Raw genomic sequence first — 16,839 nt, 5'->3', positions numbered from 1 at the left:
CACTTCACAATCAAGTGAGAATTGGGGAAAGCGAAATATAGAAAGGCAGCAATGGGCGTCTGCCTCACTTGCTTTCACTCTGCTGCATGGACTCTCCATCTATGACACTGTGGGTACTTAACATGTCCTCGACCATTTTACTTTGCTTACCTACAACTTCGTCTGACTTCCAGAACTTATTTTTTATCATTGGCTTTTTTTCCCCCAGAACCCAGTAAAGACTTGGGGGAACCCGGCTTTACTTTTCACTGGAAAGCACCCACGAACATCTGGCAGCATGTGCGTTGTCTGCGAGGACCTATGAATCGACGTCCTGGACTTTTCAGCAAGAATCTCTCGGGTATCAGCCATGTACTGAGCATAGAAAGGTCAGTATGTGGGGGGAAATCGACGAAGCAAACTTTTTGTGCTTGATCACCTCATGGGTAAAAAAATACAAAGATTTTGGTAAGAGTTGTGAAAGTTGCGACAGCAGTCGGAGCACATTCCTAGAAAATGGAAAAAGAATTACCAATAACGGTTACTGTTTTAATGTTTTCCATATTTATTTGGGGAATATTCCAGCTATAATACAAAGGTTTGTGTGTTCCATTGTGTATCCAATCTTATGTTAGATTTCTTTCTTTGTTTGTGCATATGTTGATCTGAAGATCCAAATCATAAACGAAGAAGCTGCAAAACGAAAAACAAAGCTTTGAAAAACAGCACGTAGGCAAACAAAGCTTTTAGGAAACTTGTCATTTTTTTATTATATTTAATCCTCAACACCAAGCAGGCAAAGCCAGCCTTCACAAAACTTGTCATTGTAATTTATTTTCGTTCTTATTCAATAATTAAACCAGTTTTGTGTATTAGTATTATTTCTTATGATGTTATTTGTCTAGTTATTGTGATAAATACTTTTCTGATAAGCCGAAGCAGGCTTTTGAGACAATATGTATCACATTAGTTTCTAATAAAGTAATTGTTTTTAAAACTTGAGGTTTGTTTTGCAGTACCTGCATGGTAGGACTCATGAAGTTGCATTTGCAGAAATGGCAGTGATACGAGCTGAGACAAAACAGCTATCTTTATTGTTAAATTTGAAGATTCCTGCAATTTATTGCCACACACCTGCTCACTCAAAGCAGGCATGAAGCAACAGAACATGCTCGTTCACACCAGCTCTTGCCAATAGTCTAGACATGTGATAAAAAAGATATACAACCAATTCTAAATGATAAGCATAATCAAACTAATAGAGAGTTAAGCTGCCGATTAAAAAAAAACTTTTTTTTTGTTGTGTGCAAATTCCAATGTAACAAAACAATGCTGTCCTGAAAGCTTCTGTTGTGTTTCATGATAATTTTTAGAGCAGCATTCAGTTTAGCATCGTTAAGACGATCATCGTTCATTTTTCCATGTTTAATTACAGGAAATTGTAAGATATCAGTTCTGCATTTCGACGTTTACACTTGCAGACAATTGATGTTACCGCTTTTTTCGCTGGAATCGAAGTCTCCATTTCAACTTTTTCACGTTCACACAGTTGATGTTACTACCCTTGTTTATTGGGAAATTCAAGTTGAGCCTCGGCAGTCGCCAAGAAGTCTCCTAACGATCACAATGCCTCCCTTTGTTCAACAAACTGATACTTGATTAGGGCTGCTATACTCCAGACAAAATGAGAGTCAGCACTGACTATCTTTCGGAGAGTCGCTCCTACTCTCCCATGACTCTTTTGCGATAGTAGTCGGGGGACTCTTCATAAAAGGAGGGTCCTCACAACTCTTGTTACAGAGTCACGGGGACTACCAGAAAGGAGTCGTGTGACTCTTTTTCTCCGTTCAATAAAAGTCGTTAAAGAGTCGCAGTGGACTGCGTCTCCAGTACTACTTCATCTGGAGTCGCCCATACACTACCATGACTCCAGTGTGATGAGAGTCGCAGGACTCTTTTTTAAATAAGAGTCAAGTGACTCTACAAACTGGGCACGTGAAGGAGGAAAATCTGTAGCGAGCAAAGACCCCCCCCCCCCCCCCCCTCCACAGGGAGTCGTGGCGACTCTCTTTAAAAACAGAGTCGAGGAACTCTACATACTGGAGTCGTGGAGGAGTCAATTTTGCGGCGCGCCAATGCATCCAAAGAGAGTCACAGCCACTCTTTTTTTTAAGAGTTTAAGGGCTTTTAGTAACTTAAATCCCTTAGTAACATAACGGTGTATACATGAGGTTGTTTTGAAGATGTTTCATTGAGCTTCCGCTTGATTCACGCTTTATTTGAAAATTAAATTCCGCGTCTGCTTCCAGTTGCGAGCGAGAGTGGGAGGTACGTTGCTATGCAAGTTGATATCACGGATCATCAGTGCAGACGCTCTTTGCGTCGATTAAGGATGTCTACAGTACACGTGCCAGCATTCTTGTGAACTGTGCCGGCACATTTGCCCCTCCGGCCTCGATTGTCAATACAAGCGGAGATACCTTTGATCGAGTCATCAGCTTCAACCTCAAACTAAGTTGAAACGCTTGAATACCGTCGAAATTGTAGTGAATATTGAAAACGTGAGGACCTAACTCTAAAAGGACCACGATTGTTTTCGCCCAACTGCATTAAGTGGGTTGGCTCGTGTACGAATGATATTGGCGCGCCACACACTGAATTTCTTTCAGAATGGCAGAAGTGACTGCTTGGACACGTCTATAATTGAGGGTAGGTGTGGGTTATTTGAGGATTTTTGGTTTCTCTGGCTGTCGGAAAATTCCATTTTTTTAGAACCTGCTTTCTTTTCTGCAAATGTTGGAGTAGACGACTTTATTATAAAGAACATCGGTTGGAGAAAAAAAACGAAACGGTAAAACTATTTTGTTTTTAAGAATATGCTTTCCACAGAAGTTACTAGCCCTTATTTTTATTTTGACCGCTGATGTCATCCACTCTTCCGGAATCATATATACTGATTTAAAACGAAACAAAAACAAAACGAAATGTAATTTCTTGACGAAATAAATTAAGAAAAAAGTAAAGACGTTTACAATTCCCTGTAACGCCAAATTAGAATACAGTCCTTGAGAAGGAAAAGGGGAAGGTACGGAGAGGGAGGCTATGCCCCTCATCCTCTCCTGCTCGCCTCCCATTTAGGGGCAAATTTTCCGCTAAATTTAGCAGGGAAATTTTTCCGCTAAATTTAGCGGGGAATTTTTTCCGCTAAACTAAGCAGGGAAAGTTTTCCGTTAAATTTTGCGGAGAAATTTTTCTGCTAAATCTAGCGGCGAATTTTTTCCACAAAATTTAGCAGGGAATTTTTCCCGACTATATTTAGCGGAGAAACTTTTCCGCTGAATATAGCGGGAAAAGCTTTCCGCTAAATTTAGCGAGGAATTTTTTTCGCTAAATTTAACGCTGAAATATTTACGACTATATTTAGCGGGGAAAGTTTTCCGCTAAACTTAGGGGGGGATTTTGTGCTAAATTTAGGGCGGAAATTTTTCCGCCAGCGGGGAAAATATTCCGCTAAACTTAGCGGGGAAATTTACCCATAATGCACCGCGAAGTTACGCCGACGGCGACGGCGACGCCGACGCCGACGCCGCTCAAGCCGGAAACGGGCGCCCTATTAGAGCTGCGCCCTAAAAAAAACTTTTGGAACACAATGTACACTCGATACTTTTGGGTGGAACGGTACCAATAGCTAACATGCTTGCTACGTTCTGAGTCAGATTTATCTTGAAATCTGAGGAGTTAAACCTTTTTTAGAAGCTCGGTTTAGTGAGAAGTTAAGATCCACTCATATATTAATGATGAGACATATTTCTAAAGCTATACGTCTTGGAATGGTTTTGGGCCAGAAGTAGTTTTAGAGATCTAAGCAAAATCAAATGAAGAGTTCTTTTGGGTTTGTCCTAAACGCGTTTTGGAATGCACTAAATATTCTGAGGTTATTGAAGCGCGTTCTTAATATCAACGTGTGAACTCAGGCCTCCTTGAGCGCATCGTAAACGATCAGATCCAGGGAGGTATTGAATATTGAAATATGGTATAAGCAGCGATGTCACTGAAGACGGTACCTCTAGTTATTTATGGAATGCATTGAAAGGTGGCATGGAGTACACTGTTCTCTAAGTGGTCCTCACATCTATACTAGGGAACCTTCCTGATGACCAAAGCTGCTGTTCAAGACATGCTGGCCGGAGGGGTAACTGAAGGAGTCGTGGTCAACGCCACCAGCCTTGTCGCCAAAACGGGCTGGAAAGGAGTTTGCAGCTATGCAGCCTCCAAGGCGGGCGTTATTGGCCTCACCAAAACAGCGCCTTTGAATCTTGCCGACAGAGGAATTTGGTGCAACACTGTGCTTCCGGGATTAAACCAGACTTTAAATCAAAGGTTCTTGACAGAACAGCAGAGGCAAGGAATTTCGTCCCGGGTTCCACTTGGTCGCCACGCCCAGCCGTCTGAGGTCGCAGACGTGGTTGCCTTTCTCTGCTAGCCCGAGAGCTGGTACATGACAAGTACTGCGGTTGAAGTGACTGGCGGCTGCGCTTTGTGATTATGGCTACAAAAGCTGTGCTGTTGCTGAAAAAAAAATATACTAAGGGAAAGTAATTTCTTAGCTACTTCTATAGAATTCTAATTTACATGCTTGTTTTTATTATCCAAGTTTCTATTACTTTGATGTAAGCAACCTTGTGAGGGTGTCATTTCGGGTGCGGATTTTTTTTAAAGGGATTTTGCTAACGAAATATTAGAAAAATGTCGGGCACTGCACTCAATCTTTTAGAAGATTCCTTGGGACTTCTGCTTGACAGATTCACACGTTTTCAGGCGGAAGCCTCACTTGCCCCATTGCGCGAAAAGGCGGCGTCGTTGTACCCGAAAGACGGCCATTAGAATACGTCATCAAGCACGCGCCGCTCAAATGTATTCTCAAGGACGACGCCGTCCTTGGCGTCGTTCTCGATGTCCTAGAGGTCATCCAAGACGTCGTCCTCTAGGCGTCGTTCCCGACGTCCTAGAAGCCATCGTAGACGTTGTCCTTGAGGTCGTTCGAGATGTCGTCCTCGGCGTCGTCCTAGACGTTGTCCAAGAGATCGTCCTAAACACCGTCCTTGGCGTCGATCTCTAGGATTTCGTCCTCGCAGTCGTCCTATACGTCGTCCTGAACTTTAATACGCGTAGAAACATTACTCCCAAACATTTCTTCTCCGGAACTATAATGCTTTCACCTTCGTACACGTAAGCAGTTTTAAAGGCTCTGCTATACTCCAACGTCGAGCGTAGCGAACGCGGCGTGGCGAGCGGACACCGATACTGATTGTTCGAATATATCCAGTTAATGCTCGCCGGTCGAAGAAACGCATGCGCCTTGCCGCCACGCTGCGTTCGCTGCGCCTAACGTCGGAGTATAACAAAGCCCTAAGTGTCCTCCGGTTTTTTTTTTTTTTTTTTTTGCTTAGACATTTTTTGGGGTATTGTTAGTTATGTTTAGCATGATATACGGGCAATTCACCAAATTAATATTTTGTTATTGCATTATAATATTTCAAAAAATGTTTTCGTTCACTTTTCCTTGTTGGTAGAGTGGCAGAGGAGTCGCTCTGCTCGCTCCACTTTAAAAGTTCCTAAATTAAATTTAAGCACATATGTAAAAAACAAAGAAAAAATATTGGAGTACAATTAGATTTTAAAAAAAAAGCTTCGCCGATTCTTTTTCTTTTATATATACTGCACTCGGAAAACATATACACCCCTATCAAATTACATTAAATATTTAAATTTTCTGTTGTCAAAAAAGTTTGCACTTTCCAAGTATGGGGACACTTCATATAAGCAGTGTATTAAGCTCAATATATTAGGGCATTACAACGAGAATTGTACAGCTTATATAAAAAGTGGCTATAATAGAGACAAAGTGTTCTGGTGGAAATTGTTTTTATTCGTTACGTTTTCAAACCTGATATACAATTTTATAAGAAATATATTTTCCTTTAAAAATAATTAAACATTTTAATACAATTCTCTAGGTACTTTTGAAACATTGTAAAAATAAAAATCTGAAAAAGAGTACTTTTCCAGCACTGCACTGTAAAACTATAATAATTATAATAATAATTACAGCAAAATTGCAGCCATCTTCTTGGAACCTGTGACTATGACACAGACCAATACATTTGCATTAAACAGGAAACATTTAACCAAAAACATTGTTATAGATGCATTACAAACATATTAAATAATCAAAACACACAGCACCCCAGTCATTTTACCATTTAAATAAATAAAATATCTGAAAATATTATAACACTCAAAGGGATATTGTCACGAAGGAACAGGGGAGGGAACAAAGAATAAGTGGGGGGAAGCTGGGACGTTTAATGGGGCAAACTTGTGCCCAAAATTATAAAGGAAGCAGTAGATAAAAGCTAAGCGTCGCGGGCGTCGAAGTCGGCGTAACAGCAGCGTCGAACGCTGGGGCGAGACGGATCCCAGATCGCCACGCGGATCCCCTTATGTACACGCGTTGACTTCTGGAACAATCGACATAGGAGGTTCGGCGACTAGAACATTCGCACGTCGAACACGCAACAAAGTTCTCGAATTCACCAGAACATTAAGCTGCAAGAATAAATAAAAGAACGCGTAAGTCCCGGGAATCGAACCTGCCTCTTCGCGTTGGAGGCAAGCACGATAAGCGTTAGGCCACGGCCGCTCTGCCTCCTTGGCCAGCTGCGCGCGCGGCAGTATGATTTACACCAAGCAAGATACTGGGCCATATAACCGACGCAGCAAAATGTAGTGGTGTCTCATGCCCAAAAATGTAGTGGTTCTCTGATGGAGAGGCGACGACGTTGGTGGTTCGAGGAAGGGCCGGTGAGCGACCGGCCCTTCCTAGATGACTGAATTGGAAAGTTAACGGGCTACGTACGTACAGCCCGGAGATCATAACAACGATGGGTGAAAATTACGTCAGAAATTATCCAAACTGGAAAAACAACGCCCGCAAACCGCTACCAGGCATCCATCTTGAAAAAAAGCTCCGCACCAAAATTAAGACCGAAGAAGGCAGTGCGCGCGTTAACGTTTGCACTAAAATTAAACATAAATATAGTTTAATTTTTTATATACACAAACACAATATTAATGCGTTAAATACGTTTTCAGAACAGCTTTTCGTGAAGTGAAGAAATACCTAAATATCCAAAAAGGTAAAAACAGAAAACGTCTGTTTTTTTTCTTAAACAGCTTTCGGTTAGAGACATTCAGAGATATGTTTTGTATGACAACCAAAATGTCTGTAAATTTGTTTTTTATTTCGCACACCTTTTTTTAGAGTGTAACTAGTTTGAGGTGCCGCCCACTGAGGCAGTTTGTGTATTGTGTTAAAACCTGCATTCTGCTGTTCAGTTTTCTGTCCCAGGATCCGTTCAACATTCCTGTGGCTTTTTGGTTGTTCCCTAAGTCCTGGAGGGGGTAGCAGGCTTAACATTCGACAAAGTGTTTTGATGAGTGCACCTTTTATTGCTGCAGGCCAGTCAAATCGAGGGGCTTGACAGGAAACCCTCTACAGATTCAGGATGGTTGAGGGCAGTGGCGGATTCAGAGGGTGGGAAGTCCGGATGTCCTGACCACTCTCTTGAATTCTTCATATGGGTGGTTTCATCTCAGCTCAGGCACAGATCTTGGGTCGAATTTCTAATTTCTAGGAAAAATATATATGTTTTGGGGAAGACCCTTTTCTGACAGAGAGTGCAATCCGCAAGTACGGGCGATTTTACGTTCTCGGGTTATGGACATTTTAAGCACCCGAGGAGCAAACTGATCTTTCTCTCGCCTGTAGGTGTCATGTTTCACTCCTTTTAACTTTTATACTTCGTTTGGTCGTGCAATGTAACCCCTTTTCGGCCACTCTCAGAATAGCGAACATTTATGGTCAATAATGTTATTGCGATTATTTATCTTAACTTCTGCTTTAAATATTGTCAAAGTGTGTCCCTTTGACAATATTTCTCAAAGTTTGACCAGGTCTTTCGTGTTACCTATTTGAGATATCGTAATATTTTTAGTATTTTAAAAAAGCTGAGCGCATATTGTTTTTATTGATAACAAATTTAAAATGGTGCGTAAAAGAGAAAAGGCAGTGTATTCTCGTAAAGCCAGGACCATTTCAAAATATTTGCAAACTAAAAATCAATTTTCTAAAAAGAAAAAAAAAACGTTTTGCTGTTTTTTTACGAGCTAGCTATTGCAGTGCTTTATAAGGTAATATAAATAGAAAATGTAATATTTTGTTTGTATGGTGGCTATAAAAGCTTGAAATAAGATTTTTTGACTCTGTCAGTAAATCAACTTACTCGCAAACTTACACTAATTTAAAATTGGCGCTTCTTATTTTTTAAAAGATACCGGTGAACACACTTATTCTCGGATAAATAATTTTAACGCCATTATTTCTATGAAATACATATTAGAAATCTTGCCAATATGACGTTTTTGGACGATATTCGTCAAAGTTTACCAGCTCGTCTGGGTAACCTGTATGAGGTGTCAACATATTTAGTATTTTCATTAATCTTTGAGTATACTCTTTCTAATGATAACAAGCTTGATATCTGTAAAAGAGAGAGGGCAGTATTTTCTCGTAAAGCAAGGACTATTTCAACAATTTTGCGAATTGGAGGTTGATTTTTTAAAAAGTCTACCTTTTACTTGGCTAATTGTTTTTCTCTAGCTACCTATTGCAGTGCTTTATAAAGTAAAATAAATAGAAAACTCAATATTTTGTTTGTATGACGGCTATAAAAGCTCATGTTATGCTAATAAAGCATCTAGGTCATAACATCTTAAATGTTTGTTTTTTAATTGTCAAACCGCCTCTTTCCAACAATATATGACGAAATTCAGCAAGCTGCGATGTGTGACCTAATCTATATATTTTTATGCTCTTTATGTCACCGTAAAGCTCTAATTAAGCTCTTTCTTTTCGGTATAATTTTAATATTGTGCACTGCACATATAACGCGGAAGATTTGCCTGAAAAACGAATATACAGAAAAACTTGCAAGTTGAAAGTCTATTTTCTAAAAAAGCACCTTTTATTTCTTTTATTTTTTATTCACAGTTAGGTACTGTAGTAGCGTGTCAGGAAGTACCAACAGAAATTGCAACATATTGTTTTTATGGCCGCTATTAGGACTCGAATCTCGTGTTATGAGATTTTTCTTTTTAATGTTAGTACTTACCTCAATATCTGAGTGTAAAAGTCAGTGAAGCAACAATATTTATCCTAACAATATTTATTACTTGGCACTGAAGTGATTTGCAAGGTATGTGAGCTTCGCCCTATGTATTGACGGAGAAGATAGGTAAATTCTAGACTCCTGGACAAACTTAAGTCAAGAGGGAAAAGTCTAAGGAACCCGGCATGAATCACTGAAAATAGAAATGAAACCTGAACACATGACTAAAACATTTAAAGCCTCACACGCTACGAAATGCTCCTTATTTTACAAAAAAGTCCGTACGTACACAAAATAAACCGTACTTCCTAAGCGTCAGATACTAAATCGTACATATGTATATACACTAAATATTTGTTTGGCATAGGAAAATATGTCAATTACATTAAAAGTTCGGTATTTCAAACTCAAAGCCGAAAGCAAAAAGTCCCAGAGGAATTCTCTAACGATCTGCATTTCCCCGAATTGGGAGGAAGTAAGCGCTGAGGTGCCCGCACTTGTGGATACGGAATTCTAAGCGTTTTAAAGTGCACTACTCAAAATTGCATTAATATTTATGGTTGGGTATTCAGATAACTGCTAACGATAAATAGAAAACCTTAAATAGGCAAATATTCTGCCCACCAGAGCGCCTGTGCGAAGTCCCGTTCAAAACGCTCATAGCAAGAGATTCCAGTCTTAATAGCGGCCATACAAACAGCATATTACAATTTCCGTTATTTGTTCCTGATACACTATATTACCTAATTGCGAATAAAAAATAATATAATTAAAAGGTAGTTTTTCTTTAGAAAATCGACTCCAAACTTGTTAGTTTTTCGAAATATTGGTTTTTCAGGCACATGTTGCCCACTATATATTTAGAAGAAAACATTCAAATTATACTCAAAATAAAAAGCTTAATTCGAGTTTTACGGTGATGTAAAGGTCCTAAAAATATGTAGATTAGGTCACACAGCACAGCTTGCTGAACTTCGTCAAATATCGTCGCAGAGAGGCGGTTCGACAATTAAAAAAAAACAAAAAACATTAAGGATCTTATGACCTAAATACTTAATTAGCCTCACAAAAGCATATCTCGAGAGTGCTCCCAATACGTTATATTGATGTAGCGTAAAAAGTAGGGAAATGGGATGGAGTGAAAGATGGCACCCCGCGATAACCTGGAAAAACGTCAGTTTCCACCTTGGCAGCTTCAACGGTCTATAACTTCACGAGAACAAATTCCGACGAACTCGCCCTTAGCATCTTCTTTTACTCTAGGAATTGCCCCGAGAACATGTATTTTTAATACAAAAACTAAAAATTCGACCCAGAATTCGTGCCTGAGTTGAGATGAAATCACACATATGTAAAGATTTAGGGCGGGGAAACGAGGAGGGAGGAAGGGGGGGGGGGGGAGAGAGGAGGGGGAAAAAGAGGGAGGTTCTCAAATATATGATACGCTGACCCCCCTCCTGGAAACACCTCCGTCCGCCCCTGTTTGAGGGTGCATTCTCTTTAAAAAATTCTGAAATAGCACCGTTTCTTTTTTGTGGTGCATCACTATACTTAGTTTAATGACGAGCTGATAGCGTGGTAGTAGCTGCATATTCGTTAAGCCCATCATATGTCTGCCTTTCGCGATGTGTTCTCGCTTCCGTCCTCGTGCAGAAGGAGGGGTGAGGTAATGAAAGGGTGGTGGTTTATTGGTCCGGTAAGTGCGTAGTCACGGCGTAGTTCCCACCGCAGTGTGAGCTTAAAGTTGAATGTGCATTATTAAATTTTTGAATAAGGCACATTACTCATAGCTTGTAGAACATCTGAACAGTTTTCAAGGGTATTTTTTTTTTAAAGTCGAATGATCGAAAAAATACAAATCTCATACTGAATGTGGTAACGGCTCTTGGTGTGCGATAATTCTTGTTTTTAGTTTTGTGGTCGTTGCATGATATGGCAACTGACGAAGACTACACCACTTCCTTATAACAACTATAAAAAGAGATATAAACACTCCATAGTTTAATCCTGGCATGTTTTTGATTTGAAAAAATTTTAACACACATGATTAATCTATTTCTTAACCCCTTGACTGGAACTCCCATGATAAAAAATATTTGCCAAATGGAGACTCTTTTTGTCACCATTTTGTCAATACTTGTTGGTACGAAACTTTTGTTTTGCAGCCGTTTATTCATTAATTTTGTAGGAAAATTTATTTTTGATGTTTAGGGATAGATTGTGCTTCCGCCCATGCGATGAAAAGAGGAAGTGTTTAAAGACGCACTCCACAAGACCAACTGAAGAGCGGATCATTGATAGGGGCGTCCTCCAAGCTGCGTTTAAAATTCGGTGCTTCTAAAGATTTTATCAAAAATAATACATAGAACTTTGTCTAATGTGAACTCAACATTTACATTGAATTCAAGCAGTGACGTAATGACAACATGAAAGTGCTCACAAGCTGCAGGCACGTGAACGAATGTAACCATCCCAATAAATGAATGACCGTCTTGGCAGCACTGGACAATAGGAAAAGGGGGCCGATACTTGAGTGTAGCTTCCTAGGGGCTATTATCGTTTAATATAAGAATTCTCATTTGTTTTTTCAGCTCACTCCTTCACGGAGTACGGTGATGTGGAGAAGCAAGTCAAGGCCAGCCTCTTATGATTTCTGTCCCGGGGACACTAATTTTCTTTCAGGTAAGCTGCTTCACTCTCTTAAGGGACAAAAGTAGACCCTTCTTTTCGAGTAAATGTACAGTCGGGGACAAAACTCCCCAGGACGTGCGAGCAGCGGCTGAAACGCATTGCTCTGCCATCTGCCGGCGGGTCGCCTGGTTTCGAGATCACACAAAAACGCATGCGCGTCCTACTCTGCCTGCAAACATGTGTGTTTACCCGCTCTTCTGCGGCACAGCCCCTAACTAGGAATCGGGCGCGTAGTACCGCCTCAGAGATAGCGCTGGCGGCTGACGAGCGTCTGCTACACATTCCGAAACTCCAGATACCGCCTGGGTCATTGCGCCGCATTTCACCGTGTCAACGCACCTTGCTTTATAACCAGTTCAGCTGATCGCTCAGTTGAGCTATAGATATATGTCAGGAAGCGCTATCTCCGAGGTGGTACAACGCGCCCGATTCCGAGTTGGGCGCCGCGCCGCAGAAGAGCGGGAAAGCGCACATGTTGGCAGGCACAGTAGGACGCGCTTGCGCTTTTCTGTGATCTCGAAACCAGGCGACCCGCCGGCAGATGGCAGAGCAATGCGTTTTAGGTGCAGCTCGCGTGTCCTAGAGACATTCGTCCCCGACTATCTGTCTGCCATTCTGCCTTATGGCATTATTGTTGAGTTTACACTTTGAAAACCTATGGTTAGCTAAGGTGTTGTGGAAGTTAAAGGTATTGCAACTTCAAACAGTTTGTGAATTACTGTACAACTCTGCTGGTGCGTTTTCAAGCGGTCACAATAGAGGATATTTAATATACTCCGTCTCACGATAACTTAGTGAGCTGTGGAAGCAGCGGACCCCGCGACCCAATAAGGGCGTCGGAACAAGGCACGTTAAGACACTCCAGGTTCAAGGCAATGGAGACCTCGTTGCCGCCACAGCAACAGTGCCGTCCAGGAGAAAATGTAGTGCTAGGCGTCTTGTTTTTTTTCTTTTAACGGCAATTTTAACGGCAATTGAACTCGCGCGATTGCATCTCTATCGAATCGACGCTGTACGACACGAAAGAAAGACGAAGCCATGTGACTTCCCAACGATACATAATTCGGATCAACCATTTTCCCAGTACAACGTGGCTTTTGAGCGATGTTTGAACCATCGCGGCCCTGTGATCGACCACTTCCGCTCAAAACGTCGCACCCACGCACATGTTCGCGGGTAAATTGAGGTTATGGTTGTCTCATGAGGTGTTCCCGAAGAGCTCGCTACGCTAGCGGACGGCAATCTCGCGGCGGTAGATGTTCATCTGAAGTTTGTTGGTTTTGGCCACCAGACGTCAGCCGCTTTCTCCGTGTCTCGCATTCGGCGCAGTGACACAAACGCTCCCGTGACGTAGTGTCGCGTAGGCACTTATTGAGTCGAGGAGGCCGTAGCCTCCACAGTTCGCCAAGTTATCGTAAAACGGAGTATAGAAAAAATGTAACAACCGATAATGCCCTCAGGATAGCTATAGATGTTTCAGGAAGCTTTGCTCTCACTAATTATTTGATCTCAGCTTTCATTGCTGCAAAAAATTGCCTTATTTTATAGGTTGACGATTCTCTCAACACTTTCTAAAAATATGGTTGGACTATAAGTAACACACTATTTACAAGCAAGCCTGAATTTGCACACAACTGCTATGGGAAATGCGTGCGCAGAAACCAGATTCGTGTGAGTGGACATGTCTACGCATGCGTTGTGTCAACAAGAGTGCCAACGCAGTGGTGCGGCGTCAGAGCCATATGTGTGCCAATAGTTGCACTTAAAATATATTAAAATATAAGGCTGCAAAAGTTCTGAGCCCATCGAGCTAAACCGTAGCTTCCTCACACAAATCACTGCACCCCGCATGCCAGAACAAAGCAGTGGAGGCTGACTCAGTGAACACGGCTAGAACATGGGGGCATAGAGGAGGTAAAGAAACATTGGGAGTCGTCAGAGCCTAAATCTCTTATGGTGTTATACAGCACCAGGCAAGAAACGCAATGCAGAGAGGTAAGGAGGTGAAAGAAAGAATTAAATCAAAAGGAACCGGGTAGCCGTGTGTCCCTAGTAGTCATACCGATAACCTCGGATGGCAGTTTTTGGACATAAGAACGGGGAAGGCAGTGCATAAGGCCTCTAATTCATACACATATATATTAATGTAAGTTTAGCAACATCGGGGTTTATGAACATAACAGCCGAGAAAACATATGACCAAAGTTCTTTAGTAAATTGTTACGGAATGTGCTACAAGAATGTGCTAGTTTTACGCCCATTTAACATAGAATGTTTTTCTTCTTTTAGCTCAGACTTCGTAGACATGCCTGGAAGCAAGGAAAAGCCCTTTTGTCACTGATCTTTTACGTTTGTATAATTAACTCAGTCTTCTGAAGAAAAAAAAAAAGAAACACTTGTCAGTTTAATGACATTGTGATAAATACATTTTGTTTCTTTAAATTGTTAGTCAAACTTTGTTTTCTTGTCAAATTGCAAGCAATAACTATGTGTATATGGCCACGTAGGCGCCTAAAATCGCGCCAGCACGTATAGCGCACTGCCGAAGTCAATGGTAAGGTCATGGATGCTACACTTCTCATAGTTTTTCGGCTGGTCAGTTGAAAGTCGAGGAAACGTTCACAGTGGCGAAATGGCTACGAAGGTCGATCGGATGGCATCTTTATGACGACTGCGATCCACGGCTGGCCGTGGATGGCAATCTTTGCTTTTAGCTATCACCAGTGTATCGCTATACTGGTTCCATACTAACGCCAATGAACTGTAAGAAGATTTCAAAAGGCTATACAATTTATAGTCTTTTGATCTCCTCCAGTAGCCGATTGACGTTTGTATGGAACCAGGATAGCGATACACTGACAATAGCCTATATAATGGCGAAACGTTGATTGTGGCAACGTGGCTACGAAGGTCGATTGGATGACGTCTATACGACGATTGCCATCTACAGCCAGGGGATTGACTGCTTACTGACATTAATCGACAATTGGCGATAATACGTACTTCAAATGGTGTTAATCATTTTTATAGGGGACGGCCTCAGTTGCCGTCAGATAGATGTCAGTGGCGACGAGTTAAAGGGTAACTGCAAAAAAAAAAGTGTGTTTTTAAACAGCCTCATTGGGACAAGCATGTCACAAAACAAATGTTCCGCGAAAAAAATATTTTTTTTTAGCAATATTTACGTCACAGGACGTAATTTAGTCGGAGTCAGAACCTCTCTACATTTGAAACTCCCGCTCTTTCGACCCCCGCAAAGAACTACGCCCCGCCCCTCGCTTTTGGATTTGCTCTTTTTTGTTGACTTGGCTGCTGAGTTGAACGACGCAGCGACTCGACTTCCGGTAAGATCTGGCAACAGCGGGCAACAACGCACGTTAAACATGGCGCCTGTATTGTTTTGGTTTGACGGTACACGAGAAGCTGCGTGGTTTGCGATCACATAGTGAAGACGTGACCGGAGAAGTGCCCCTGTGATGTTCCCGGAAGACGGAAAGTATCATTCGTAATCGTCGTGTGTGCTTTGAAAGCGAAGAGAGTCGTAGGGTCCACGAGTGTGCAACCACAAGCCAACGTTCACGACATGCGTTGACTTCGGCGATCTCGTTCTGTGTGGTGCAACACGGCGATGCGACGAAGAACTGAAACGTTCGTGGTGTGTGTGGTGCAGTGCTTGGAAGTTAATACCCACACTAACACGGAGCGCAAATTGGCTGTTGTGGGGTTGCAGTTCAGCGGATTCAGTCCCGTCCTCGTCAGCTGATCCAGTCAAACTGGTCCGGGAGGGCGCAGCAAGCGTTTTTAAAAGTAAATCTTCCTTCGTTCCGTTTCAAAATGTGGAAGATTCCCGACGCATACCGTGAGTAAAAAGCTGCGAGTTTTTTCAATAAAATTACGTCGTTTTAATTGAGCAGTGAACTCCGAATTGTTGTCCTACACTCTTAGAAAAAAGGGTCAGTATAGTCCTCCCTAAAGGGAGGAACGCTCTTGACACATATGTTCCTTCAGAACGGGAGAAACTTTCGTCCCTTAAGAAGGGGAGCAAAAGTTCCTCCGTGGACTGCATTTCATTATGGCGGCCACGAATCGAGCAAGTCGAGCTCGATAAGGCTTAACGAGAACACTAAGTCTATTGTACGAAGCGAGAGGAGCAGCAAATAAAAACGTAACACGAGCTTTCCGCGAACTGTATTTATTTCCGAAGTTTCTTTACCCCTGCAGGTAAAGAAACTTACGTTTCGAAAGCATGCAGTCACTCAGTCTTCTCATCGTCAGCACTGCGATGTTCAACGGAGACAACCGGCACCCAGTTCGCGCTCTTTATGTCTAAAGGCCCGTTCACACTCTTGCAACCGAGTACGACCGAGAGAGACCAGACCGGTTTTTAAATCCTCTTGCGATCTCTTAGGACCAGCTCCGCTGCATCGCATCCGGTCCTAAGAAGTCGTAAGAGGCTCAAAAACCGGTCTGGTCTCTCTCAGTCTTACTCGGTCGCAAAAGTGTGAACGGCGCTTTACCTTTGCTATTCCTCGAGCCACAATTCCTTCGTCAAACGTTGCGTCAACCGCACATCACGGAGGAGTGAAAATCATTCGCCCGCAAAACTAAAAGCCGCTCTCAAAAAAAAAAAAAAAGCAAATCCGAAGCAACCTCTTGGCTTATTTCAGCACGGTAACACGAAATTATGGCGTAGCCGCGTAGCGTAAAAGGATGTTAAATCGCTTGCCACCAGATGGCAGGGTCAAGCAGAGTAATCGCAAGTAACTAGGCTAGGTGGCGCTAGGTACCGCCCAATTCATGTTTTACAAAAAATATTTTCATTTTCTTACGCAACAATTGCGTTTCCTCTTCTTCGGGAATCTCCAACACCACATGTACGCACACTACAAGCATCAGGTGAACATATATTGAGCGCATACACATGCATCGCACATGCAAA

General features: G+C 41.9%; 1 pseudogene; it reads left to right on the top strand.

Annotated features, from left to right (window-relative positions):
• Positions 1-374: 374 nt before the first annotated feature.
• On the top strand, positions 375-4,522 carry LOC115315400 (annotated as a pseudogene).
• The last annotated feature ends 12,317 nt before the right edge of the window (positions 4,523-16,839 follow it).

The sequence above is a fragment of the Ixodes scapularis genome, unplaced genomic scaffold (genome assembly GCF_016920785.2).
Source record: "Ixodes scapularis isolate PalLabHiFi unplaced genomic scaffold, ASM1692078v2 PGA_scaffold5__190_contigs__length_132052651, whole genome shotgun sequence".
NCBI classification, from domain to species: domain Eukaryota; kingdom Metazoa; phylum Arthropoda; class Arachnida; order Ixodida; family Ixodidae; genus Ixodes; species Ixodes scapularis.
The sequence above is the reverse complement of the archived record's forward strand: the minus strand, read 5'-3'. Positions and strand labels throughout refer to the sequence as shown.